Source organism: Heterodontus francisci, chromosome 9 (assembly GCF_036365525.1).
Source record: "Heterodontus francisci isolate sHetFra1 chromosome 9, sHetFra1.hap1, whole genome shotgun sequence".
Classification (NCBI taxonomy): domain Eukaryota; kingdom Metazoa; phylum Chordata; class Chondrichthyes; order Heterodontiformes; family Heterodontidae; genus Heterodontus; species Heterodontus francisci.
Genome location: NC_090379.1, coordinates 80,250,935 through 80,278,445, shown reverse-complemented (window position 1 = coordinate 80,278,445; position 27,511 = coordinate 80,250,935). Strand labels below are relative to the sequence as shown.

General features: G+C 41.3%; 1 protein-coding gene across 5 annotated transcripts in view; it reads right to left on the bottom strand.

The window, feature by feature from the left end:
• Positions 1-27,186, bottom strand: part of stxbp6 (syntaxin binding protein 6 (amisyn)) — a 324,378-nt gene extending 297,192 nt beyond the window's left edge. For 2 of the 5 annotated variants that reach the window (XM_068038353.1, XM_068038362.1), the window contains exon 1: positions 26,881-27,186. The gene's annotated coding sequence lies outside the window, so the exon portion shown is untranslated. Of the gene's footprint in view, positions 1-24,102; positions 24,212-26,876 lie in introns of all 5 variants that reach the window. The other 3 variants (XM_068038354.1, XM_068038356.1, XM_068038355.1) reach the window with 3 other exon arrangements.
• Positions 27,187-27,511: the final 325 nt, after the last annotated feature.

The window sequence follows — 27,511 nt, the reverse complement described above, 5'->3', positions numbered from 1 at the left end:
GGGCAAGACAGAGATCGGCCTGCACCTGTGCAACTATCTCAGCACTGTTTAACGAGGGGAAAGGAAAAAAAAAGTTATGCTTCTCATCACTATAAACACATCTGACAGAGATCCAGAAACCACCACGCCCATATGAACAAAGAGAAACATTATACTACTACAAAAGTAAAACACTGTGGATGCTGGAAATCTGAAATAAAAACAGAAAATGCTGGAAACACTCAGGCCAGGCAGCATCTGTGAAGAGAGAAACAGAGTTAACATTTCAGATAGATGACCTTTCAGATTTCACTTCCTGATAATCTCACTCAACCTTCAAAACACATGGTTATATATTGGACCCCGAGACACACAAAATGTGTTATGAAGTAGTGTCATATACTGTCAAATTGTCATTTATCCTAATCAGACAGAGCACGCCTTTAGACCCCTACAAACATAAAACTGCTACATGCCCAAAAGAGATCAGGTAAACAATGAGGGTCAAATGTTAATGCCTTTTTATAAATACTTGTTTGTATTAATTTCGATCCAAAAATACAGACCAACAGTAAATGTTCTTCTACTTCAGTGAATTACGTAAAAGCATACAGTCCTTGCATACAAATCTCAGCTACTTGCATCCAATTTAGAGCATCCAACATGAGATGTCACAGAATATCCCCTTGGGTGTTGTATTAAGTTTTGTAAAGCAATAGTGAATTTTGTTTCACGGAAACTGGATTGAACCAAGCCATTTGACGCCCAGAATACGACTGAAATTCCTCAAATCCCCTGGAATAAAAATAAAGTTTGACATCACTCCTGTGCTCACTGACCTACATTGACTCCCGGTCCAGCAACACCTGAAATTTGAATTGATCTTCCTTATTTTCAAATCATTCCATAGCCTTGCCCCTGCCTATCCGTAAACTCCTGCAAGCCCCACAACCCTCCAAGTACTCATTCTTCCTCAAATTCTGGCCTTTTATGCATCCCTTATTTCCTTCACCCTATCATTGGTGGCCATGATTTCAGCCGTCTATACCCTAAGCTTCCTCCCTAAAACTCCCCACCTCGACTGCTCGCTATTCCTTTCAGACATTCCTTAAAAATCAATCACTTTGACCAAGATTTTGGTCACCCTGTTGCAATTTCTCCTATGTGGCTCACTGTCCCATTTTGTCTGATATCAATCCTGTGAAGTGCTTTAGGACACTTTACTATGTTAAATAGACTATATAAAGAACAGCGGTTGTTTTTGTTCAGACAGCAGAAAGATCAATGGCCTTGACAATAGCCAAAGCACATGGCCAATCACACACACTGCTCTGGTTAATATGCCTCTCCATGATGACAGTCCTATGAAATTCATAGACCAGCTGGACAAACTGCCTGTTTCTATTAAGAAATGACGTGTGAGAAGATACACTACATGGAATCTACTGCACAGAAACAGATAATTCAGCCCAACTAGTCTAGGTCAGTATTAGGTTCCAGATGAGCTCCTTCCACCCTACTTCATCTCATCCTATCAACATATTCTTCTGCTCCTTCTCTGTCATACACTTAACTAGCTTTCCCTTAATGTATTATGCTATTTGCCACATCTACTCCAAGTTCACATTCTATCCATTCTCTGGAGAAGTTTCTCCCAAATGCCTTATAGGATTTATTAGTGACCATCTTATGAACCCTAGTTTTAAAGTCTCTCACCCCTCCCCACCACATCTACCTTATCAAAGCCCTCCATAATTTTAAAAACCTCTATTAGGTCACCTCTCAGCCTTTTATTTTCTGGAGGAAAAAAAAAAGAGCCCCAGCCCATGTCATCTTTCCTCATGGTTATGTACCTTCCCTGGGGTCTCTACATCTTAGAATTCATCTATAGAAGTATTCAAGGGCAGTATCTCATAGGACCAGGACTGATGTCCTCGGAGGAGTATTTGCTAGAGTGGTTGGGGAGGGTTTAAACTAAAATGACAGGGGGATGGGAACCTTTGCAAGGAGTCAGAGGAGTGGGGAGAATCAAAGACAAGATCAAAAGACAGTAAGGGGAATAGGAAAAGTGATAGGCAGAGAAATCAAGGGCCAGAATCAAACAGGGCCACAGTGAAAAATAGTGGGGACAAGTAATGTTAAAAAGACAAGCCTCAAGGCTTTGTGCCTTCATGCGCGGAGCATTCACAAAAAAGTGGATGAAATAATCGCGCAAATAGATGCAAATGGGTATGATATAGTCGGATTACGGAGACATGGCTGCAAGGTGACCAGGGATGGGAAATGAACATCCAGCGACATTCAGTATTTAGGAAGGACAGACAAAAAGCAAAAGGCGGTGGAGTTGCATTGCTGGTTAAAGAGGAAATTAATGCAATAGTGAGGAAAGATATTAGCTCTGATGCTGTGGAATCTGTATGGGTAGAGCTGAGAACCACTAAGGGGCAAAAAACGTTAGTGGGGGTTGTATAAAGACCCCCAAACTGTAGTGGTGATGTTGGGGATGGCATTAAACAGGAAATTAGAGATGCATGCGATAAAAGGAACATCTGTAATTATGGGTGACTTTAATCTGCATATAGATTGGGCAAATCAAATTAGTCACAATACCATAGAGGAGGAATTCTTGCAGTGTATATGGGATGGTTTTCTGGACCAAAACGTTGAGGAACCAACTAGAGAACAGGCCATCCTAGACTGGGTATGGTGTAATGAGAGGGGAATAATTGACAATCTAGTGGTGCAAGACCCTTTGGGGATGGGCGACCATAATATGATAGAATTCTTCATCAAGATGGAGAGTGATGTAGTTGATTCAGAGACCAGGGTCCTGAATCTTAGTAAAGGAAACTACTAAGGTATGAGGTGCGATTTGGCCATGACAGATTGGGAAACGTTACTTAAAGGGATGACAGTGAATAGGCAATGGCAAACATTTAAAGAGCGCATGGATGAACTGCAACAATTGTGTATCTCTGTCTGGCGCAAAAGTAAAACAGGAAAGGTAGCCAAACCATGGCTTACAAGGGAAATTAGAAATAGCATTAGATCCAAGGAAGAGGCATATAAATTTGTCAGGAAAAACAGACCTGAGGATTGGGAGCAGTTTAGAATTCAGCAAAGGAGTACCAAGGGACTGATTAAGAAGAGTACGGGAGCAAGCTTGCAGGGAACATAAAAACTGATAATAAAAGTTTCTATAGGTATGTGAAGAGAAAAAGATTGGCGAAGACAAATGTAGGTCCCTTACAGTCAGAAACAGGGGAATTTATTACGTGGAATAAAGAAATTGCTGACCAACTAAATGCATACTTTGGTTCTGTCTTCACAAAGGAGGATACAAATATCATACCAGAAATGTTGGAGAACACAGGGCTTAGAGAGAGGAACTGAAGGAAATCAATATTAGTAGAGAAATGGTGTTGGGGAAATTGATGGGATTGAAGGCCGATAAATCCGCTGGGCCTGATGGTATGCATCCCAGAGTACTTAAGGAAGTGGCCCTAGAAATAGTGGATGCATTGGTGGTCATCTTCCAAGCTTCTATAGACTCTGGAACAGTTCCTACAGATTGGAGCGTAGCTAATGTAACCCCACTATTTAAAAAGGGAGGTAGAGAGAAAGCAGGGAATGAGACACCAGTCAGCCTGACGTCTGTAGTGGGGAAAATTCTCGAGTCCATTATCAAAGATTTTATAGCAGAGCACTTGGAGAACCGTGGTAGAATCGGGCGGAATCAGCATGAATTTACAAAAGAAAAATCATGCTTGACAAATCTCCTAGAATTCTTCGAGGATGTAACTAGTAGAGTTGATAAAGGGGTGCCAGTGGATATGGTTTATTTGGACTTTCAGAAGGCTTTCGACAAAGTCCCACACAAAAGATTAGCATGTAAAATTAAAGCGCATGGGATTGGGGGTAGTGTATTGTGATGGATAGAAGATTGGGGGTAGTGTATTGCGATGGATACAAAATTGGTTGGCGGACAGGAAACAAAAAAAGAGTAGGGACAAATGGGTCTTTTTCCGAATGGCAGGCAGTGACTAGTGGGGTACCGCAGGGATTGGTGCTAGGACCCCAGCTATTCACAATATACATTAATGATTTAGATGAGGGAATTAAATGTAATATCTTCAAATTTGCAGATGACACAAAACTGGGTGGGAGAGAGAGTTGTGAGGAAGATGCAGAGAGGCTTCAGGGTGATTTGGACAAGTTGAGTGAGTGGGTTAATGCATGGCAGATGCAGTATAATGTGGATAAAAGTGAGTTTATCCACTTTGGTAGCAAAAACAGGAAGGCAGATTAACAACTGAATGGCTATAAACTGAGAGAGGGGAATATGCAGTGAGACCTGGGTGTTCTCATACTCCAGTCACTGAAGGTAAGCATGCAGGTCCAACGGGTGGTAAAAAAGGCAAATGGTATGTTGGCCTTCATAGCGAGAGGATTAGAGTACAGGAGCAGGGATGTCTTGCTGCAATTATACAGGGCCTTGGTGAGGCCACACCTGGAATATTGTGTGCAGTTTGGGTCTCCTCATCTGAGGAAGGATGTTCTTGCTATAGAGGGAGTGCAGCGAAGGTTTATCAGACTGATTCCTGGGATGGTGGGACTGACGTATGAGGAGAGATTGAGTCGGTTAGGATTATATTCACTGGAGTTCAGAAGCATGAGGGGGGGGGGGGGGTGGAGATCTCATAGAAACCTATAAAATTCTAACAGGACTGGACAGGGTAGATACAGGAAGGTGGGGGAGTCCAGAACCAGCGGTCATAGTCTAAGGATACGGGGCAAACCTTTCAGGACTGAGATAAGGAAAAATTTCTTCACCCAGAGAGTGGTGAGCCTGTGGAATTTGCTACCACATAAAGCAGTTGAAGCCAAAACATTGTATGTTTTCAAGAAGGAGTTAGATATAGCTCTTGGGTCTAAAGGGATCAAAGGGTATGGGGCGAAAGCGGGAACAGGCTACTGAGTTGGATGATCAGCCATGATCATAATGAATGGCGGCGCAGGCTCGAAGGGCCGAATGGCCAACTCCTGCTCCTATTTTCTATGTTTTATAGGTAATTTCTCATCTGAATCTGTATGCATCAAACTGATGTTTTTCCACGATTAAACGGATCACTCCAAACGTGCAACACCCACTAAACCTGTAAAAAAAAAAATTACTTTAAATTTTCACTCAGCACTTTCATATTTGCAATATTTTCACGTTCATAAAGTTTCACATCAACTATGGCAAAATTTCGCACATTTAAAAGAAAATTGCTCTCCACTGACTGAGTTAAGCTTTCAAATCACATGAATAATAGGTATGTTAATCAATTATTATAAAGCCTGTCAATCATTTCTAGGACACGTTCCCCTCTAATTCACACACCATCCTGACCTGGAACTATATCACTGTTCCTGCACTGTCGCTCGGTCAAAATCCTGAAACTCCCTCCCTAATGGCACCATAGGTGTACCTGCACCACATGAACTGCAGTGGTTCAAGAAGGCAGCTCACCACCACTTTCTAGAGGGCAATTAGGCATGAACAACAAATGCTGACCTTGCAGGTGATGCTCACACCACAGCAATGAATTTAAAAAAAATCTCTGTGGCGCCAATGCAGACGATAACCAGACAAGAGAGCACCCAGATAAATAAAAGCAAAATACTGCGGATGCTGGAAATCTGAAACAAAAACAAGAAATGCTGGAATCACTCAGCAGGTCTGGCAGCATCTGTGGAAAGAGAAGCAGAGTTAACGTTTCGGGTCAGTGACCCTTCTTCGGAACGGACAAATATTAGAAAAGTCACAGATTATAAACAAGTGAGGTGGGGGTGGGGCAAGAGATAACAAAGGAGAAGGTGCAGATTGGACCAGGCCACATAGCTGACCAAAAGGTCACAGAGAACAGGCAAACAATATGTTAATGGTGTGTTGAAAGACAAAGCATTAGTACAGATTAGGTGTGAATACACTGAATATTGAGCAGCAAGTGCAAACCTGAAGAAAAACAACCTGAAAAAAACAGTGGGTAAGCAAACTGAACAAACTATGAAATGAAATAAATGCAAAAAAAGATTGTAAAAAATGTAAAAAGGAAGAAAAAATAACTAAAAATGAAAGTAAAATGGGGGGCTGTCATGCTCTGAAATTATTGAACTCAATGTTCAGTCCGGCAGGCTGTAGTGTGCCTAATCGGTAGATGAGATGCTGTTCCTCGAGCTTGCGTTGATATTCACTGGAACACTGCAGCAATCCCAGGACAGAGATGTGAGTGTGCCTAATCGGTAGATGAGATGTAGAAGAGAGCACCCAGTATCAGTTGCTCCTTTAAGCAGACTACTGGACCAGGGCCCAGAAATCATGAGTTGTTTCCAGCATCTAAAAGCTCTGCATTATAAAGGACTTAACAGCACAGTGAAATGATTTGCATTCCTACACACTGCCAATATAGTCACCCACACAAACATACTGGAGGTATTACTACAAAGCGAACTGCTTAATAAATACAACCTTTCTTGTTTGAAATGCTCCAAGAGTCCACATGCCAGAAAACCTGTGCTGTACAACTGGAATTCATCTACAATATTTTTCTTCAGTCAATGACAATTCCTGCCAAATTTTCTGACCAGCCTATAGCTTAAAAAAGAGTTAAATCTCACATCCTGAATATAAACTTCTCAGTCATCATTTGTGGATGACAAAAAACAAGCCATCAGGTATTTCTTAATCCCCAGGAGCATCATTTTAATTAATAGAACTTGTGGCTACTATAAATCCCCCATTAATAACAGTGCACTTGTGTGCTCCAGATATAAAATGCAAGTTCTACTTGCTCATGCATAATTAAAGTAATAACATGTACCACAAGCTCAAAGGTTGAAAATGGATTATAAATTTATTCCAGTGTGTGGAAGCACAGAGAATTTATAAGGGGGGGGGGGAAATAGGATAAGTTTTACAACAAGCCAAATTGATAATTTCTGAACTAGCAGTGAGCACTGAAATCAAACATAGACTTAAGACATTTCAGAGTTCTGGAGCCCAGTTAGTATGAACAGTGAGATTTCACTACCAATTCTCAACACTTCCAACATGGGTGGTCTTGCCAAGATTTGACCGTCCACATGCATAGCTGTCTCCTTCAATTCAACAAGTTTAAAATCAAAAGCAGTTTGATTCTAAAGTTAAAATTAATTTTTAATATACTTCAGCATATGCCAAATTTGAAGCGGGTATGTCCTAGGTTGGGAGAGAGATGGAAGGGAGAGGAAGGAAGGAAGGATGGAACTGCTGGTTATAGGATGGGACAGAAGTAGTCAGGGTCTAAGCATCAAGTGCTTTTGTACCTCAGCTCAATATAGTTTCCAGAAAACACAGGTGGAAAATTCCAATGTTAGATTACGACCCTAGGTCTTAATCATGAACAAGTTAGAGACACAATTGTGCATATAAACACACAGATATACATGCGCGTTCCTCATTATGTTACCGATTACGAAGCTTCTAAAATAGAGAAGAGAGCGCTCAGGACAGCAACAGAAACACTTTTGGAATGTCTGATAATATATCCGAGAACTGATCAAGTGGGCATGTGTGAAATTCAGACTGAACTGGAGCTCTGGCAAAAAACTGGATTTAGATTCTGATTTGTTCCCTTTTTATAAAAAAGTTTTTTTTTTTAAAAACACACATTGAAGTTACAACCAACTGCTTAGAACATCTAATGCACTGAAACATTCAAGTGGATTGTTTCTACCCCCATCACCAATAATGGTGCCATTGCGACAAATATTTCCAAAAATAAAACTAATTTAAAATAATCCAGCCTTTTCCTAATTTGCACTAGTCTGTTGCAGATCAGTAAAGCTCACTCTTCTCACCCACGCAAGTAAAATTCATTGTTTGCCCTATAACGGTCTCCATTGTCAGAGAAGACAAATACTAGGGAACTAAACACTTTCCAAGTTTTCAGATTGAGCACAGAGGTGAGGAAACAAGTTAAGCAGTGTAAAGCTCCTTTTTCTCATTACCAACGTAGAAACAGGAATCGGCCATTCAGCCCCTCGAGCCTGTTCTGCCATTCAATGACACCATGGCTGATTTGGAGCCACAATAGTAATCTCAAAACAGTACGGGTTACATTTTTGTTACCCACTAGCCACTCTTACAGCCAGAGTGATTTTCCAACTTCTGCCACCATATGAAAACTTTCTTGCACAAAATGGGTGGAAACTGCACAAGCTTGTTTCAGATAGAAATTGGATGACTTTCATTGGTGTCAGCCAGGGCTGGATTCACAGGTCCATGGGTGAAAGGTCAACATGCGAACAGTCACCTAGTCCAAGCAGTCTGAGAAATGAATTGATCTTCCTTTATTCCAAAAATGTTTACATGTAGCTAAAATAGAATTGCTCCATTGATGGAGTACTTGCATAATAAGCATTTGATGATCTCATATCTTCTGGATGCAGCAGGACTGAGATGTGACATATTTGTTGGTGCCTTAGAAGCAGAGACAGCAGAAATTATCATGCGGAATGAGGAAATGGCAGAGGCACTGAACAAATATTGTGTGTCTGTTTTCACAGTAGAAGTACCAGAAATAGACAGTAACCTAGGGGCTAAAAAGTTTAGTTTAGTGATACAGCACTGAAACAGTCCCTTTGGCCCACCGAGTCTGTGCCGACCATCAACCACCCATTTATACTAATCCTACTCTAATTCCATATTCCTACCACATCCTCACCTGTCCCTATATTTCCCTACCACCTACCTATACTAGGGGCAATTTATAATGGCCAATTTACCTATCAACCTGCAAGTCTTTGGCATGGGGGAGGAAACCGGAGCACCCGGAGGAAACCCACGCAGACACAGGGAGAACTTGCAAACTCCACACAGGCAGTACCCAGAATTGAACCCGAGTCGCTGGAGCTGAGAGGCTGCGGTGCTAACCACTACGCCGCCCTGAAGAGTGAGGAAATTAAGAAAATTCATATCAGCAGAGAAAAAGTATTGGTGAAACTTAAGGGATTAAAATCTGACAAATCTCCAGGACCTGATGGCTTACACCCTAGGGTTCTAAAAGAGATAGCTCCAGAAATAGTGGATGAACTAGCCTTGATTTTCCAAAATTGCTTAGATTCGGGAACGGTCCTATCAGATTGGAAGTTGGCAAATATTAGACCGCTTTTCAAGAAAAGGAGGGAGAGAGTAAACAAAGAACTACAGGCCAGTTAGCCTGTCATTTGGAAAATTCTGGAATCTATAATTAAGGAAGTCTTAATAACACACTTAGAATGAGGGGTGATCGTACTGAAACATACAAGATTCTGAAGGGACTGGATAGGGTGGACACTGAAAGATTATTCCCGCTGGTCGGGGAATCTAAAACACAGGGGCACAGTCTCAAGATAAGGGGCCAATCATTTAGGACGGAAATGAGGAGAAATTACTTCAGTCAAAGGGTTATGAATCTTTGGAATTCTCTACCCAGAGGGTTGTTGCTACTCCATCATTGAATACATTTAAGGCTGGCATAGACAGATTTTTCGCATCACAGGGAATCAAAACGTAGGGTGAGCGGGCAGGAAAGTGGAGTTGAATTCTAAGATCAGCCATGATCGTTCTGACTGGCGGAGCAGACTCAATGGGCCATATGGTCTACTCCTGCTGCTATTTTTTGTGTTCTCAAAATTAGTCATTTGGTGTATTCATGGCAAAAGTATCTGCTGCACAACTTTCCTACCAATGTCAGAACTGCTAAACTACAATTTTTCATCTCCTGCCTCTTACATAAGTTAGTAATAAATTTTAGGTGAATTGATTTTCAACAAGTGTTAAACTTAAGATGGCAACAACTCTTTTTCCTCTTGTTGACTATAGTACTCCACAATTGTCTGGCAAGATCCACTATTTGCATTTGACAGGCTCAACAAAACGCATGCATTCATTCTCTCCGAATACCTGTCTGTTGGTAGCCCAGAAATAAGCGAGATTTGGGGCGGCACAGTGGCGCAGTGGTTAGCACTGCAGCCTCACAGCTCCAGGGACCCGGGTTCGATTCTGGGTACTGCCTGTGTGGAGTTTGCAAGTTCTCCCTGTGTCTGCGTGGGTTTTCTCCGGGTGCTCCGGTTTCCTCCCACATGCCAAAAGACTTGCAGGTTGATAGGTAAATTGGCCATTATAAATTGTCACTAGTATAGGTAGGTGGTAGGGAAATATAGGGACAGGTGGGGATGTTTGGTAGGAATATGGGATTAGTGTAGGATTAGTATAAATGGGTGGTTGATGGTCGGCACAGACTCGGTGGGCCGAAGGGCCTGTTTCAGTGCTGTATCTCTAATCTAATCTAATCTAATCTACACTCATCTCATTGCAGGTAAGAGACTAATACTGTTTTTGCATCAAATCCTAGTACCCTAATCATGGTTCAGTTTATAAATGCACACAATCTGAATCACCCTACTTACACAACCGATCCTCCACAGGCATTTACCTGACTATAAAGCATTGCAAATGGACATTCCTGACTCCATCATATGCAGAATTGGACTAGTTACACAGGAACTACAACTTACTTACAACAGACTGCCTGCTCTGTTGAGCATTCTATCAACTGGTTCATTTTATGCCAAAACTAATCTGGAATGCATAATTGAGAATTTACTCCATGGTCAATCAAAACACCAATTACTTGGCAGATTTGCCTTCATTATGGATTGCCAGTATTGAATTGTTACATCGGCAGATAGCCTGAGAATTATAGCTCTTAGACGGGTTCTTCATCTAAACAAAGCTTCACTAGAAGTGAACATTAATGTCTCCATTAGCACATTGATCTTCAAAAATTGAAGGTGTGCAGACAATTTTACTAAATTTTAAGATTTCAAGCTTCATTATTCAACTTAAATATATTGACCACTAGCATCAATTCCCCAAGTGATATGAAAATAACATTCCAATTTTATTTATCATTCTTGCAGTTTGGATTCCCCCATGTCTATTACCAGAGTCAAAACAGCAAAAGCCTTTAGGTTTTCTTTGTTGACAAATCAGTCTCACAGCACACGTTGCCCTGCCACCACTTAAAAGGTACCTCTGATATATTGGATAAACATCACAAGCTCACATATTAAACTCAATACCTACTGTGGACTGACAGCAATCTCACACCAAGTATTTATACAGGGTACTGGTGACGTAAACTCCATCCAGCCTCACAACATGGCCTTTCAAATTCAGTTTATTATAAGGAGGTGCACGCTGTTGTAAAGTTCCTAACATTGCAAAGCTACCAACTTGTTCAAGCAGAAATAGTTTGCAGCAGCATGGGGCACGCTATAACAATGGCATCTCTTCCTTTTGCCAACAAAGTAGGTATTTTGCACATATCTGAATGGAACGCAATATACTAACTAGGGCCCAATAAACAATTACCTTAGTATCTGATGAATACAGGAACTTACTTCAAAACCCTCTTCTACATGCTGCATAACTGTATAAAGGAATTAACATACACAGCGAATCAGTAAAGCTGTTTTGAATTCTCAACTTCCCAGTAACTAATGTAAAGACAAAAAATACAGTAATGAACTGGAGTGTTTTGTTGAATTGCTGCCAGCTATCTCAAACAGGATCTCAATAACCATATCAAATCAAGGATGTTTACAGTAACCTAGTACACCCATGTTAGCTAACTGGATTTATTGCTGTCTCATTCACTTGAGCAGGTTTAAAACAAAAGATGTTCAAAGCACTGTTAAGTCTGTTCATGTGTTGAATGCCCAACAGGTGGCTGGCATTCAAATGGCACAGTATGGAACAAAACTAAATGTTTGCAAATTAGCAGTCTATCAATGTAACACAAAACTGGAGCAGTACTGATATTGTGCAGCAAGTTGGCACTATTAAAATACTGAAATGCAGACCCCCACCTGCCAAGATGCAGCATATTAATTTTGTCATATGAACATTGATTTTAAACTGTTGCTGGAGTGAAGAAAGGACTTGTTCAAAAAAAAAAAATCACCAGACACTTGGCTGGAAAAATATTTGCTTACTAAGACAGTGCTCGGAGAGACAAAGCACTATTCCCTGTTCCACTTAACCTAAAATGGGCTGTGATCACCAGACGTTGAAGGTGAGGACGCTGACATTTCAGGATGACCGCTAAGGTGGCAGAATTCACAAACAGAAGTGGTCAATCCAGCGAGTCCAACATGACAAACCTGCTGGGCAACCTGGGGTTTTTTTTGAATTGTGCCACAGAGAAAGAGGCAGAAGACAGTTGAAACTGAAGCTGGAACAAGAAAGCCTCTCTCTCTCACTTTCTCCCAAGTCACCAGACCCATGGAAAACACACATACCAAGAGAGAAAAGACTCGGACTTCCAAACAAGTTGAAGCGTACATTGGGCCCCAACGAATTGCAAGTCTGACCGCAACCAAAGACATCACAACAAACTCAAAGGACAGTAAAATAGAAACCAGTCTATTGCCTCAAACTTTTCCCCTTTATTCTTTTCTACTTTTCTGTCTCTAACTGCATGTGTGTTTATCGTGAATGCATGATAGCGTGGTTGCGTCGCATATTGGTAGTCTTTAACCGGATTAGAGTTTAAGATTAATAAACTTCTACCTTTCTTGTTTAAAATCTAAGAAAACCTGTCTGAATTGATTTCTTTGCCTGACAATTGAAAAGCGGTGAACAAGGATTCATTAAGGGGGAGCTAAAACTGTGTTTTTTCAAAAAATTAAACCCAGTTACGGTTAAACAAGGCAAAGGCTGAGGGACCCCCTAGACCCCTCTCACCTGCTCGTAACAATACCAAACTATTTTTTTATTTTTTTTTTTTTAAAAAGAATGCTAATACTTTCTGGGATCAGACCAGTTTTTCTCCTTTACTTTTGATGACTTAAAACCAAGGCTTACAAAAATGCAACACAGAAGCCAAAATAGGGATTTAATCTCTGAATTAAGGATCTAACAGTACATTCCAGTTTTCATCTTCCCACCCCAAAATGTTGCAATAAGACAACTTTTTTGCTGCTATCTCCAGGTTTAACATTTTATATAGATCCCCAAACTTCTTAATGGTTCCTGTTATTTCAAACTAGATCAGTAGAGAGATTTTAACAGAACACATTTTATGCCATCTTAGCATAATTGTCAATATACAGTATGGATCATCACTGATCAACATACTTGCTCTGTGATTGACACATATGGCAGCTGAATGGAGTTGTACTAGTAAAGCATAGGACAGATACAACCACTTATATTCCATAGAATTTACAGCACAAACAGATCATTCGACTCAACTGGTTAGAAGGGAGGAGGTTAATAACCCATTTTGGGCATTGAGTTTGAACTGCAAAGTCAGCAATATGCAGAAATCACTGGAGAAGTTTTGAGAAATTTATGGCAGGAATCTGGTTTGCAAAAACAATAAGAAGGAAGAAAGGCGGCAAACTACATGAGGACTTCTTCTTTTGGGCCTCCTTATCTCGAGAGACAATGGATACGCGCCTGGAGGTGGTCAGTGGTTTGTGAAGCAGCGCCTGGAGTGGCTATAAAGGCCAATTCTGGAGTGACAGGCTCTTCCACAGGTGCTGCAGAGAAATTTGTTTGTTGGGGCTGTTGCACAGTTGGCTCTCCCCTTGCGCCTCTGTCTTTTTTCCTGCCAACTACTAAGTCTCTTCGACTCGCCACAATTTAGCCCTGTCTTTATGGCTGCCCGCCAGCTCTGGCGAATGCTGGCAACTGACTCCCACGACTTGTGATCAATGTCACACGATTTCATGTCACGTTTGCAGACGTCTTTATAACGGAGACATGGACGGCCGGTGGGTCTGATACCAGTGGCGAGCTCGCTGTACAATGTGTCTTTGGGGATCCTGCCATCTTCCATGCGGCTCACATGGCCAAGCCATCTCAAGCGCCGCTGACTCAGTAGTGTGTATAAGCTGGGGGTGTTGGCCGCTTCAAGGACTTCTGTGTTGGAGATATAGTCCTGCCACCTGATGCCAAGTATTCTCCGAAGGCAGCGAAGATGGAATGAATTGAGACGTCGCTCTTGGCTGGCATACGTTGTCCAGGCCTCGCTGCCGTAGAGCAAGGTACTGAGGACACAGGCCTGATACACTCGGACTTTTGTGTTCCGTGTCAGTGCGCCATTTTCCCACACTCTCTTGGCCAGTCTGGACATAGCAGTGGAAGCCTTACCCATGCGCTTGTTGATTTCTGCATCTAGAGACAGGTTACTGGTGATAGTTGAGCCTAGGTAGGTGAACTCTTGAACCACTTCCAGAGCGTGGTCGCCAATATTGATGGATGGAGCATTTCTGACATCCTGCCCCATGATGTTCGTTTTCTTGAGGCTGATGGTTAGGCCAAATTCATTGCAGGCAGACGCAAACCTGTCGATGAGACTCTGCAGGCATTCTTCAGTGTGAGATGTTAAAGCAGCATCGTCAGCAAAGAGGAGTTCTCTGATGAGGACTTTCCGTACTTTGGACTTCGCTCTTAGACGGGCAAGGTTGAACAACCTGCCCCCTGATCTTGTGTGGAGGAAAATTCCTTCTTCAGAGGATTTGAACGCATGTGAAAGCAGCAGGGAGAAGAAAATCCCAAAAAGTGTGGGTGCGAGAACACAGCCCTGTTTCACACCACTCAGGATAGGAGGACTAAATAACCCATACAAACTGGTCAAAAAATGCTGAGGCAGTTAGAATTAATGGCTGGATTTTCCAGTCAGCAGTGAAGCAATGATGCTCATCGCTGACCGCAAAAAAAGCTGCCCACAAAGATCTAGCAATCTCTGTGGCATGGACTTCCCCTTTCCTGAGGTCAGTTTGTTTATGGTGCCAAGTGAAGGTGAGGCAGGTGTCCAGCAACAATGACGTCATTAAGTAGAGTAAGCAGCTAATCACACTGAAGTATTCTCTCAGATGGAAAAGCAGGAAGTTAATACCACTGAATTCCTTTATGTTAAAGTTTATCTTTTTTTGCTCTATGGCAGCGAGGCCTGGACAACATACGTCAGCCAAGACAGACGTCTCAATTCATTCCATCTTCGCTGCCTCCGGAGAATACTTAGCATCAGGTGGCAGGACCGTATCTCCAACACAGAAGTCCTCGAGGCGGCAAACATCCCCAGCTTATACACACTACTGAGTCAGCGGCGCTCGAGATGGCTTGGTCATGTGAGCTGCATGGAAGATGGCAGGATCCCCAAAGACGATATTGTACAGCGAGCTCGCCACTGGTATCAGACCCACCGGCCGTCCATGTCTCCGCTTTAAAGACGTCTGCAAACGCGACATGAAGTCCTGCGACATCGATCACAAGTCGTGGGAGTCAGTTGCCAGCGTTCGCCAGAGCTGGCGGGCAGCCATAAAGGCGGGGCTAAAGTGTGGCGAGTCGAAGAGACTTAGCAGTTGGCAGGAAAAAAGACAGAGGCGCAAGAGGACAGCCAACTGTGTAACAGCCCCGACAAACAAATTTTTCTGCAGCACCTGTGGAAGAGTCTGTCACTCTAGAATTGGCCTTTATAGCCACTCCAGGCGCTGCTCCACACACCACTGACCACCTCCAGGCGCTTACCCATTGTCTCTCGAGATAAGGAGGCCAAAGAATCGTTTTTTTAAAACAGAAAATGAAATAAATGACTGGGACACATGCATGGGATTAAGGTAGGAGATAAAATAAACTTTTTAAAAAATTAAAATGTGGAATTTATACTGGAAAAATTTGACAATCAAAATATATTATTCTTTCAGGGCCAGTGAGGATGATTAGCAGTGTTATGAGCTTAGTATACCATTAAAAATCCAGTTGCACCTCATTCAACGAGGTGCAACTTTTCAAGGGTTTTTACAGCGAGACTCAGAGTGCAAGAGTGGCAGCTCTCATCAGTTCATAGATTTCCAATTGTTTAAATTCTGGGATGATCTCATCAGTGCACCCTATGAAGAAGTATTGACTCACTGACAGCAACTTCAGATTTCCAGGCTTAACTGTGCATGTGCAGACTCCAGAAGTTGCTGTCAGTTTCAGAGGAGAATTAATGACTGACAGTTTCGCCAACATTACAACCATAAAATCCAGGTCATTAAGAAAAGACAAGACACATCAGAGATACTAAAGGCTTTGAGTGGGTCTGCACCCAGACAACAGGGAGGCCTATACATTCCAAGCATCGATAAAAGTGACATAATTTCACCTGGTTTTTACATCAGAAGCACTGAATGCTGACAGAATGCTGACGGACAACTGTCCATCATTGAGGCCTGTTAACCATTGAGTCTTAGCATTACAGGGTGGGACTGATTGGACAAAACAGACTCTAACTTTTACTCAGGCCCAACTAGCAAGAATCATTTCAGAAATGGGACTTGGTGACTGGTCTGGCACTGCAGTTGACAAAAGTCTGACAAAGCTCTGCCTAGAGAAGGACACCCAACCAGAAAAATCAAGTGTCACATGAGAGTTGATCTCTCTATCCACTTGACATTGATTCCTTGGTTCACAGGTCACAAGTATTGCTTGATGGTATTATACTTGTGCAAACTGTTTTAAATGAATGATTTAACTTCACACCTCATTAAAAGGTAACTGATTGATTAACAAAGCAGAGTGACTTTTTTGGGTGGCTACTGCCTAGGTCCACGAGTCACTGGAACATCTGTATCCAGCCCGTATTTAAGTTGATGCACAAGCCTCCTCTCACCCTACTCCACCTAACCATTAGCATATTGTTCTGCGCCTCTCTCCCTTCTGTACTTATCTAGTTTTCTTTTAGATGCATCTATCCTCCTTTGCCTCAACTACTCCATGCAGTAGCAAGTTCCAGATTCTAACTACTCTCTAGGTAAAGAAGTTTCTCCTCCTTTATGTAGAAAAATATTCCAGGATGCTTCAGAAAACAAAAAAGACGACCAAAGTCAGCTGAAAAGATAGAAAAACTGTGTAAAAGTTAGGAGAGAGAAAGCAAAGAGGATGAAAAGGGTCAGACTTCCAGAGAGTTGAACCAAGGTGGCAATGCTTACCAACTGGGTGATGGAGTTGGGGGAGGGTTCCACATGTGGCCAGACCTGTGTGCTAAAAGGCTCAGGACATCACGATAGAGCAGAAGGCTGGAGGAGGTCACTGATCAGATTTGTGGATGTTAGAGAAGTCTGAAATCAATTCACTGAGGCAAGAAACCAGTATAGTCAACAAAGATTGGACTGATGGGAAAAGGTGGGGCAACATATAGGCAACAGAATTTTGAATGAGTTGGAATTTATAGAGGTGGAGCCTGGTTGGGGGGGGGGGGGGGGGGGTCAGTGAGAAGCACATGTAACTGTGCTCCATCATTGTCAACAGTCAGCTTCTCGCTCAAAATAACTCCCTTATCTCTTCACCATAAACACTTACAGAATCAAAAACAATCGGAACAAGTACTATTCAGTTCCACGAAGGAACACACCAAGTCAATTACCAAATGATCTTCCAAATCTTTTCCATCTGAAATAACTAACAATTGGATAATTAGGTCAATCACCACATTTTGATAAGTAAATGACTTCCAATCTAATCAGATACTTTTTCATGACAAATGATTTAGGAAAGTTTCTAGCTCTACTTCAAATACATGGTTGTCAGATCATCAAAAATAAAGCCTGAACCCATTTATGCAGAACACCAAAGTTGTTTGAAAGAAACTGATAACTGCAACGAGATGGGATTAATTAATGACCTCAGTGAAGGTGCCCCTAGGCAGCAGCAATCATAATATGTTTGAGAGAGAGAAGAGTGGGTCTAAGACTAGTATTTTAAACTTAAATAAGGGCAATTATGAGGGCATAAAAGCAGAGCGTGCAAAAGTGAACTGGCAAATCAGGTTAAGGGATAGGTCAATAGAGATGCAGTGGCAGACATTTAACGGAATGTTTAGTTTAGAGATACAGCACTGAAACAGGCCCTTCGGCCCACCGAGTCTGTGCCGACCATCAACCACCCATTTATACTAATCCTACACTAATTCCATATTCATACCACATCCCCACCTGTCCCTATATTTCCCTACCACCTACCTATACTAGGGGCAATTTATAATGGCCAATTAACCTATCAACCTGCAAGTCTTTGGCATGTGGGAGGAAACCGGAGCACCCGGAGGAAACCCACGCAGACACAGGGAGAACTTGCAAACTCCACACAGGCAGTACCCAGAATTGAACCTGGGTCACTGGAGCTGTGAGGCTGCGGTGCTATCCACTGCGCCACTGTGCAGAATACACAGAAGAAAGAAAAATTCCAAGGGGAGGACCCACCATCCATGGTTAACTAAAAAAAAGTTAAAAGGTAGTATCAAGCTTAAAGAAAAAGTATATTATTGCACAAAGATGTGTGGCAGGTCAGAAGATTGAACAGAATATAAAAAACAGCAATGACTAAAAGATTAATAAGGAGGGAAAAATTAGAGTACGAGAGAAAGCTGGCTAGAAATATAAAGACAGTTAGTAAGAGTTTCTATAGATAGTTAAAAAATAGATTTAACAAATTGAGCGTTAGTCCTATAGAAAAATAAGTCTGGAGACTTAAGAAGGGAAAATAAGGAAATGGCAGATGAATTGAACAGGTATTTTGTTCCGACTTCACCATATAAGTAACATCCCAGAAATAGCTGTAAAATCAGGAAATGGAAGGGAAGGAGGAACTCAAGAAAATTACAATCACCAGGGAAGTGGTGCTGATCAAATTGTTGGAGCTGCGGGCTGACAAGTCCCCGGGACCTGATGGACTTCATCCTAGGGTCCTGAAAGAAGTGGCTAGTGAGATAGTTGATGCATTGGTTTTGATTTTCCAAAATTCCCTAGATTCGGGGAAGATTCCATTAGATTGGAAAATAGCCAACATAACTGCTTTATTCAAAAAGGGAGGGAGACAGAAAGCAGGAAAATACAGGCCAGCTAGCTTAACATCCGTCATAGGGAAAATGTTAGAAGCTATTATTCAAGACGTTACAGCGGGACACTTAGAAAAATTCAAGGTAATCAGGCAGAGTCAACATGGTTTTGTGAAAGGGAAATCACATTTGACCAATTTATTGGAGTTCTTTGAAGTAGCAATGTGCTGTGAATAAAGGGGAACCGGTGGATGTACTGTACTTAGATTTCCAGAAAACATTTGATAAGGTCCCACATCTAAGGTTATTGCAGAAAATAAAAGCTCATGGTGTAGGGAGTAACATTTTGGCATAGAAAGATGATTGTTTCCTGTTAGCTAGCCAGAGAGTAAGCACACTCATTTTCTAGTTGGCAAGATGCAACAAGTGGCATGCCACAGGGATCAGTGCTGGGTGGGGCCTCAACTTTTTACAATTTATATAAATGACTTGGATGAATGGATCGAAGGAATGGTTGCTAAGTTTGCTGATGACACAAAGATAGGTAGGAAAGTAAGTTGTGAAGAGGACATAAGGAGGCTACAAAGTGATATAGATAGGTTAAATGAGTGAGCAAAGATCTAACAAATGGAGCATAATGTGGGAAAATATTAAATTGTCCATTTTGGTAGGAAGAATATAAAAGCATATTATCTAAATGGTGAGAGATTGCAGAGCTCGGAGATGCAGAGGGATCTGGGTGTCCTAGTGCATGAATCGCAAAAGGTTAATATGCAGGTACAGAAAGTAATTAGGAAAACTAATAGAATGTTATTATTTATTGCGAGGGGAATTGAATACAAAAGTAGGAAGGTTATGCTTCAGATGTACAGGGCATTGGTGAGACCACATCTGGAGTATGTGCACAGTATTGGTCTCCTTATTTAAGAAAGGATGTAAATGCGTTGGAAACAGTTCAGAGAAGGTTTACTAGACTAATACCTGGAATGGGTGTGTTGTTTTATGAGGAAAAGTTGGACAGGCTAGGCTCGTAACTGCTGGAATTTAGAAGAGTATGAGGTGGCTTGATTGAAACCTATAAGATTCTGAGGGGTCTCAACAGGGTGGATGTGGAAAGGATGTTTCCTCTTGTGGGAGAATAGAGAGCTTGGGGGTGGTGGGGGGGGGGGGGGTGATCACTGTTTAAAAATAAGGGGGGTCGCCCATTTAAGACAGATGAGGAGAAATTATTTCTCAGAGAGTCGTGAGTCTTTGGAACTCTCTTCCTCCAAAAGGTGGTGGAAGCAGAGTCTTTGAATATTTTTAAGGCAGAGGTAGATAGATTCTTGGTAAGCAAGGGGGTGAAAAGTTATCGGGAATAGACAGGAATGTGAAGCTGAGGTTACAACCAGATCAGCCATGACCTTATTGAATGGTGGAGCACGCTTGAAGGGCCTACTCCTAATCCTAAATCGCATGCCCACTAACAGAAGCAGTAAGCAGCCTTGGTGTGAATCCTGGACAAATGACAGTGGATGTGTAGCTCTTACTAGCTGTTGATGTGGTGTACATGGACTTCTAAAAAGCATTTGATGAGGTGCCACACAACAGACTTATGAGCAAAGTTATAGCTCATGGAATAAAAAAGAGACATTGGCAACATGGACACAAAATTGGCTGAGTGACAGCAAACAGACAGCAATGGTTGATGGATGTTTTTTGGACTAGAGGAAGGTTTGTCATGGAGTTCCTCAAGTGTCAGTGTTAGGACCCTTATTGTTCCCGATATATATTAATGACCTAGACCCTGGTGTACAGACAACAATTTCAAAATGTGCAGATGACACAAAACTTGGAAACATTGTGAACTGTGAGGTAGTGTAGAACTTCAAAAGGACAGTTTGGTGGAATGGGCAGACATGTGGCAGATGAAATTTAATGCAGAGAAGCGTGAGGTGATTCATTTTAGTCGGAAGAATGCGGACAGTCAATATAAAAGGGTACAAGAAAAGAGGCACTTGAATGTATATGTGCATAAATCATTGAAGGTGGCAGGACAAGTTGAGAGTGTGGTTAATACAGTATCCTAGGCTTCATTAAGAGGGGCATAGAGTACAAAAGCAAGGATGTTATGTTAAACGTATAGAACATGGGTTTGGCCTCAACTGGAGTACTGCATCCAGTTTGAATGCCACACTTTAGGAAAGGTATGAAGGCATTGGAGAGAGTGCAGAAAAGTTTTACGAGAATGGTTCCAGGAATGAGGAGCATGGGTAGATTGGAGAAGTTGGGATTGTTTTCTTTGAACAGAAGGTTGAGAGGAGATTTGATAGAGGTGTCTGGATAGGATAGCTAGGGAAAACCTATTCCCGGTGGTGGAGGGATCGAGAACAAGAGAGCACAGATTTAAGGTAATTGGCAACAGAAGCAATATCGACAGGAGGAAAATCTTTGCGAGTGGTTCGGCTTTGGAATGCACTGCCTGAAAGTGTCATGGAGGCAGGTTCAATTGAGGCATTCAAGAGGGAACTGGACTGTTATCTGAAAAGGAATAATGTGCCAGGCTACAGGGAGAAGGCCAGGGAATGGCACTCGGTAAACCGCTCTTTTGGAGAGGCAGCAGAGACATGACAGGCTGAATGGCCTCCTTCTGTGCTGCAACAATTCTGTGATTCTTCAGCCTTTCAAGTAGTATGGAGCACTGCATTTAATTTATGGCTTTGTTTTAATTCTTTATGAAAGCATGCATGACACAGTACCCCTTGCTTGTCCTGTGACTTGAGAGAGTTACTAATTAAAACTACCGCTTTTTAATATTTGGATTGATAACTTACCGTTCCAGTCATTTTCTGCAAAACCCCAACAATTCCAGAATACCTAATTATCGATGATGCATTTTTGTACATTCGGCTCAGAAATGCAAATTTAAGCCCTATTACGTAAATAGCTCAACTATTCGACAAATATTTATGCTAATTACAAAAAATAACCATTTTGTAAAGTCTACATACAGTAAAAAGCCCAAGTATCACTCATATTAATTGAGCCACAAGGGACGAACAAACAGCCACAGTTGCATATTTAAGCATTTTAGATGATCAAAGATAACTTATTCTAAACAGATTACTTCACCATATGCATATTGTGTATTCAATCAGTAATTCTGCTGGGACTTGAATCAAGCAGCAGACAGGTGCAACACTCAGTAAAACAAGCAAAATCTGTACCATGATGGAAGGCTGTTCCCAAATCTAATTCTTCCCCCCCCCGCCCCCCCCCCAAAAAAGGGCAATTAGAAATATTTTAAATGAAACAGTAAGACGATTAGGTCAATTTATTTACTTGGTAAAGCAGGAAAAAAAAAAAAAAAATGTCAGTTTGCCACAAAAATATTCCAAACCGAACTCAGCCCTTCTGACTCAGACACAGGATAATACCTGTGAGCAGCGTCCACTCGTGCAGACGGGAATACTGCATTGGATGTCAACCCAGTATTTAGTGAGATATTCTCGAATCATGTGTCAAGACAGTCTGGAGTGAGGCTTGAACCCTTCACCTCTTGACTCAGAAGCCCACTAAACCAAAAGCTCACACCATCCAACTGAGTACTAAAGTCAAAAGATCAGTTTACATAACTAGGAGGTAGACCTCAACTTGGGAGTTGTCTAAGGGGACTAGAATTCTCACCCATTCATAAATAGCAGTTTAGAAGACGAGGCACATTCAGAAATACTCATCAATACAATTCACTTAAACAGAGAAATATGGTGCATTTCACAGAATCCTGATAACATCCATCTCATGCAAACTGCACAAAGCAGAAACAACGTGTTATTAAACAGGCCACTGGGAAGGAGGGAAAACATTTCCAAGACCATTCTTTGTAGCATTCACATTTAAAGGTTCCACCCCTTTAAAGCATACTCAAAACAAGTCAATTGAATCCGAGATGAGTACCTAACATGATGGTACTTAGTGCTCAGATTGCCTTCTCTTTAAGTACATTATAATTTCCATTCAGTAGACAGGTATCACTGACAAGAGTGGAAGTTCTCATCAATTCAATTGATCTCCAGCGATTGTAGCTTGTGGGTGCCTCAACAGCGCACTCTCTGGAGAAACAATCATTGATAGCAACATCTGGATTTCCCCATTATTCTGCGTATGTGCAGACTCCAGAAGTTACTGTCAATTTCAGTGGAGTAATGACAACTAACGCTGAGTTTCATTGTTACCACTACCACAAAATCTAGGGCATTGACAATCTGGTCGACAGTTTTCATAGAACAATGGACAGAACTGCAGAAAACTACTAAGGACTGGTAAAAATTCCAGTATCTCATGCAACAGAAATGAATTAAGTTATTCAGTAATTAAAAACCAGTGGCCTTGATTACAGTAAACAATCATCCTTTAAAATATGACAGGCAAGACTGCTTTTCATCTTTATGGACAGACAGAATTGAAGAATGCCATCTCCAAAAATCCAGTTGTAACCCCAGAATTCAATATAATGGAAGTGGAATTTGATTTTTTGAAAAATTATGAAATTTAATCACCACTAGCCAGTGGCATTTTAAATAGCCCCACTGGCTTTCAAAACTCCCATTAGAAATACAGAACTGCCCCATGTGGCTCTCTCCTGGAGGTTAAGATTAATGAAAATAGAAGAACTTTAAAATAATCCTGACTGGTATGGTCCAAAAATATTGTGCATCTTGCAGACTACTAGCACAGGTTCTAGTGTATTATAAAATCCTGCAATAATAACCAGAGGAATTTTGAAGACGTTACCTGACTCTTTACATCCAGGATATTGATTTGGAATAAAACCAAATTAACATAAACAAACTAAATTCTCTGCTATACTGGTGACTGAACAAGCTGAATTTTTAGTGATGCTTTGTGTCGTTAATTATACTCATGGAACAGGTCTGGTAGCATAGCGGTTATGTCACTGGACTAGTAAACCAGAGATGCGAGTTCAAACCCAAGCTCAATTAAATAAATCTGGACTAAAAAGCTAGTATCAGTAATGGCAACAATGAAACTACCAGATTGTCGTAAAAACCCAACTGGTTTACTAATGTCTTTTAGGGAAGGAAAACTACCATCCTTACCTAGTCTGGCCTTCTTGTGATTCCAGACCTACAGCAATGTGGCTGTCTCTTAACTGCCCTCTACAATGACCTAAGCAAGCCACTCAGTTGGACAATTAGGCAAGGGTAATAAATGCTGGTCTTACCAGCAAAGTTCACATCGTGTGAAGAAATAAACATAGGTACTGTGAACGCAAGGATGGCAGAAAAAGCAGCAAAGGGTACAGCTATCCAGAATCTGATTGGGGCTGCCTGCTTCAAGATTTAGAAAGGAAATAAAATCAATCAAGAGGGAGTTACATTTAACAATATCTGCAGTTTGTAGGTTCAATTACTAAATATATTCATGTGTCACAAGTTGTTAAACTAACGAGGAAAAATAACCATGAACAAGTTTTACTTTCTAAACACACAACATTAAGGATTCAGAGATACAAGTTTCTGAGCAGAGAAAATTCTGAACACACAAACAACTGTTTTCTAAATAAGTACAGACTAAAAAAACAAAGTTGTAAAAAAGTTTGTTTCCCTTTACACAATATTTTGGTTATATCCATGATGCTTGTCTTCAAGCAACTGAACACTTTGGATATCAACCACCTACATTTTTGTCTTCCAAATGTTATAGCTGTCTTAAGAACAAACCATTTCCCATTTTTGCTTCAAATTAAACAGGGCTTAATTTGGCATTACATTGTGAAGAAAACTGGAAGGAAGCTCCATATAACATGAATTCTGGGAACAGTTTAAACATTCATTAGATAGACTGTGTCAACAGTTAAGTAATAATTCAACACATACAAAATTGAAGATTTGTAATGGATCTATTATTGTTGTTGAAATAAACTTCAAATATACACCTTGACACACTCCCAGTTATGACTCAAAAATGTTAGAGAAAAACATCTTGGATGATATCAGTTTGCTAAATTGAAAAAAAAGACAGAAAGATGACGATATTGAGCACTGTTCCCAAATACAAGAAAAGGACTTTAACCAGTGTGAAGGATACGGATAAAATTATTATTTATCGTAATTATCTCTTCCTTAGACTAAGATTGGAGGTTATGCCATGTTCAAAAGGCTATGCCAAGCTCAAAGACCTGCATTCTTGTTCAAAACTATTCCATATACGTTGGATAAAAAAAAGTTAACAGTTCCAATACTAATCCTCGCATCACAATATTGTCCCACCTTAATACCATTACAATCCCAGCAAACTGCACAATGGTTTCACTGATATTTGCCACACAAGAGGCAATATTGGACAGATTAAGCAATTATTGCACGCTATGCCTATTAAGGCAGTTTTAGCTGAACAGAGGTAAATTAACCAACTTAATATGGCTAGTCAGTCGAATACTTTGAAAGACTGCATTGAATGTATGAGTACAAGACTGCAGACTTTACTGGATGCCTGTTTGTCTTACAGACAAGATACTGCAGTCACTGAACAACTACTTTCTAAATCACTTGTACTAAAGTACACATTTCTGGCAAAAGATCAAGTTTTCAAACTCAAAAGCCATTTCTCCATTAAAAACCATAATTAATCACAATAAAAGTGACCAGTGTAAGGGAAGCCAGGTTTCTGATATGCTGCATAGGAACCTTGGCAAAAAATTACAATGTTTTACATTTAAACAGCCCAATGCTAAAGGGTAAAGTTAAAAACTTTATAATACTCTAACAAAAGTTAGAATAGGTTGATTCACACAATTCTGCAGATTACAGCCAGCCCTGCAACTTCTAGACCATTTAAGACAAGCAATTTCACTATCAGCAACCTTTATTAAAATCAATTTACATTAACATCCTTTTTACTGTCTACCTACTTCAGTTTTTAATAAATCTGGTCACTTAAACATAGCCTGAAAGTACTCTGTTGGGTTACAGTTCACCAAGTTTCCTCCAGCTGCTCAGCTTGAAGTGGCCACTCTTCAATTGTGAGCAGGCTACTTGACAAGGTACATCACCTCAAATCTGCTTCCACAAATTGCACTTCCAGCACACCTCCCCACCTCGTATTAGGGAAAGGAAAATCAGCAAATGCCCACATCTCTTAGGACAAGATTGCTGAGATTAATGGCAGTTCAGTTGCCTTACACAATGGGACACATCAACTCCTCTAATCTGGCTGCCCCAAGTGGGATAAGTAACACTCCTTGTCGAGAATTTAAAAAATCAAAAAACTCAGCACAGGCAAGAAGGAAAGGCTGTTGAGTTTGTATTACAATTCAAAATTATGTAAATGTATAAAATATATTATACTGAAACCCATTAAGATGTACATGATTGCGTGCATAATGATCTCTCAACACGTTTTCTTTACAGCTGGGTAGTGTATTATTGGAAAGATCATTTTCACGACTATGGCTGTTTGAGGTATTCTCACTAGTTTTAGTTTCAAGTGCGAGCTAAGATAGTAATTAGACTGATTGGGAAACTTGTCACAGTTGCTGCTGTGTTTTGCAGAGTGCCCTGTCCTGAAGAATCCTCGGCATGTCGCTCCTCGGGCAACGAGCGCCAATAGCACTTTCTCTCAGCCATTAACTGGAGAACCGCAAAAAAAATCCCTTTAAACAAACAGCAGAAAAACCGCAACACAAGGGTCCTTCACTGCTCCATAAGAGAAAAACTTCAATCGCAAATGCATTCCTGCAACGCTTCTCGCGGGAGATTTACTGCGCCGAGTCTTTCCAACTAGTTTCTCAAATCGACGTGAACACTTTTAATAATTTTCTCTTCAGACTTCTAGTCCAGTTATTCACAACTGTTTCTAGTAAAGCTGGATGGTGCTACAAGAATCGTTGAGAAATGTCAGCTCCTACTCCGGCTGTTAGAAACCCCTCCAGAACCATTAGGTCAACTGTTCTATATATTTTTTTAAACTGCACAGCATTTCACTTTTCTTACTCACCCACCTTTTTGTTGTTTGCAACAAAAGTTTGTCCGTATTGTCACCAAGTGATGAAAAGTCCTGTGTAAACGCTGTGCAGTTCACCAGCAGCTCCCTCCACTCTCCCACACAAGGTGCGGAGCCTCACACCATCACCAGGTGTGCAAATCAATTAATAATTACAAGAAAAGAGGAAACTTTAATCACATGCGGCTTCCTTCTGCCGCAAAGTTATGCCAAGAGCTCGTATCTATTGAGGCTGGGCTGAAATGAGCTGTTACTAGCTGCCCGGCTGCTCCACAATCTCCACTCCACTCCGATCCACTGCAAGCTCTGCCTTTCTGTCAGCCTGCAGCGCGCAGGCGCCGGACCGCCAGGACCCACGTGTTCCTCGCCTTCGGCGCCGCTGATTGGTCGCCCCGGGCTGGAACGCTGGGCAACCGTGCTGTCAATCAAATGACACAACGGGAGCGCGAGGCGGACTTCCCCACCTCTCCTTCCCGACTCCCAGGCCAGTTTCCAGCGACAAGTTTATGCGCTGCATTCCAGACCCCATTATAGATTAAGGGACAACATTAACTTTTAAAAAATGAGGCAGATTTATTTATTTTTTAAGAACATTTCCGAAAGTATGACATATAATGCGTTGAACACTC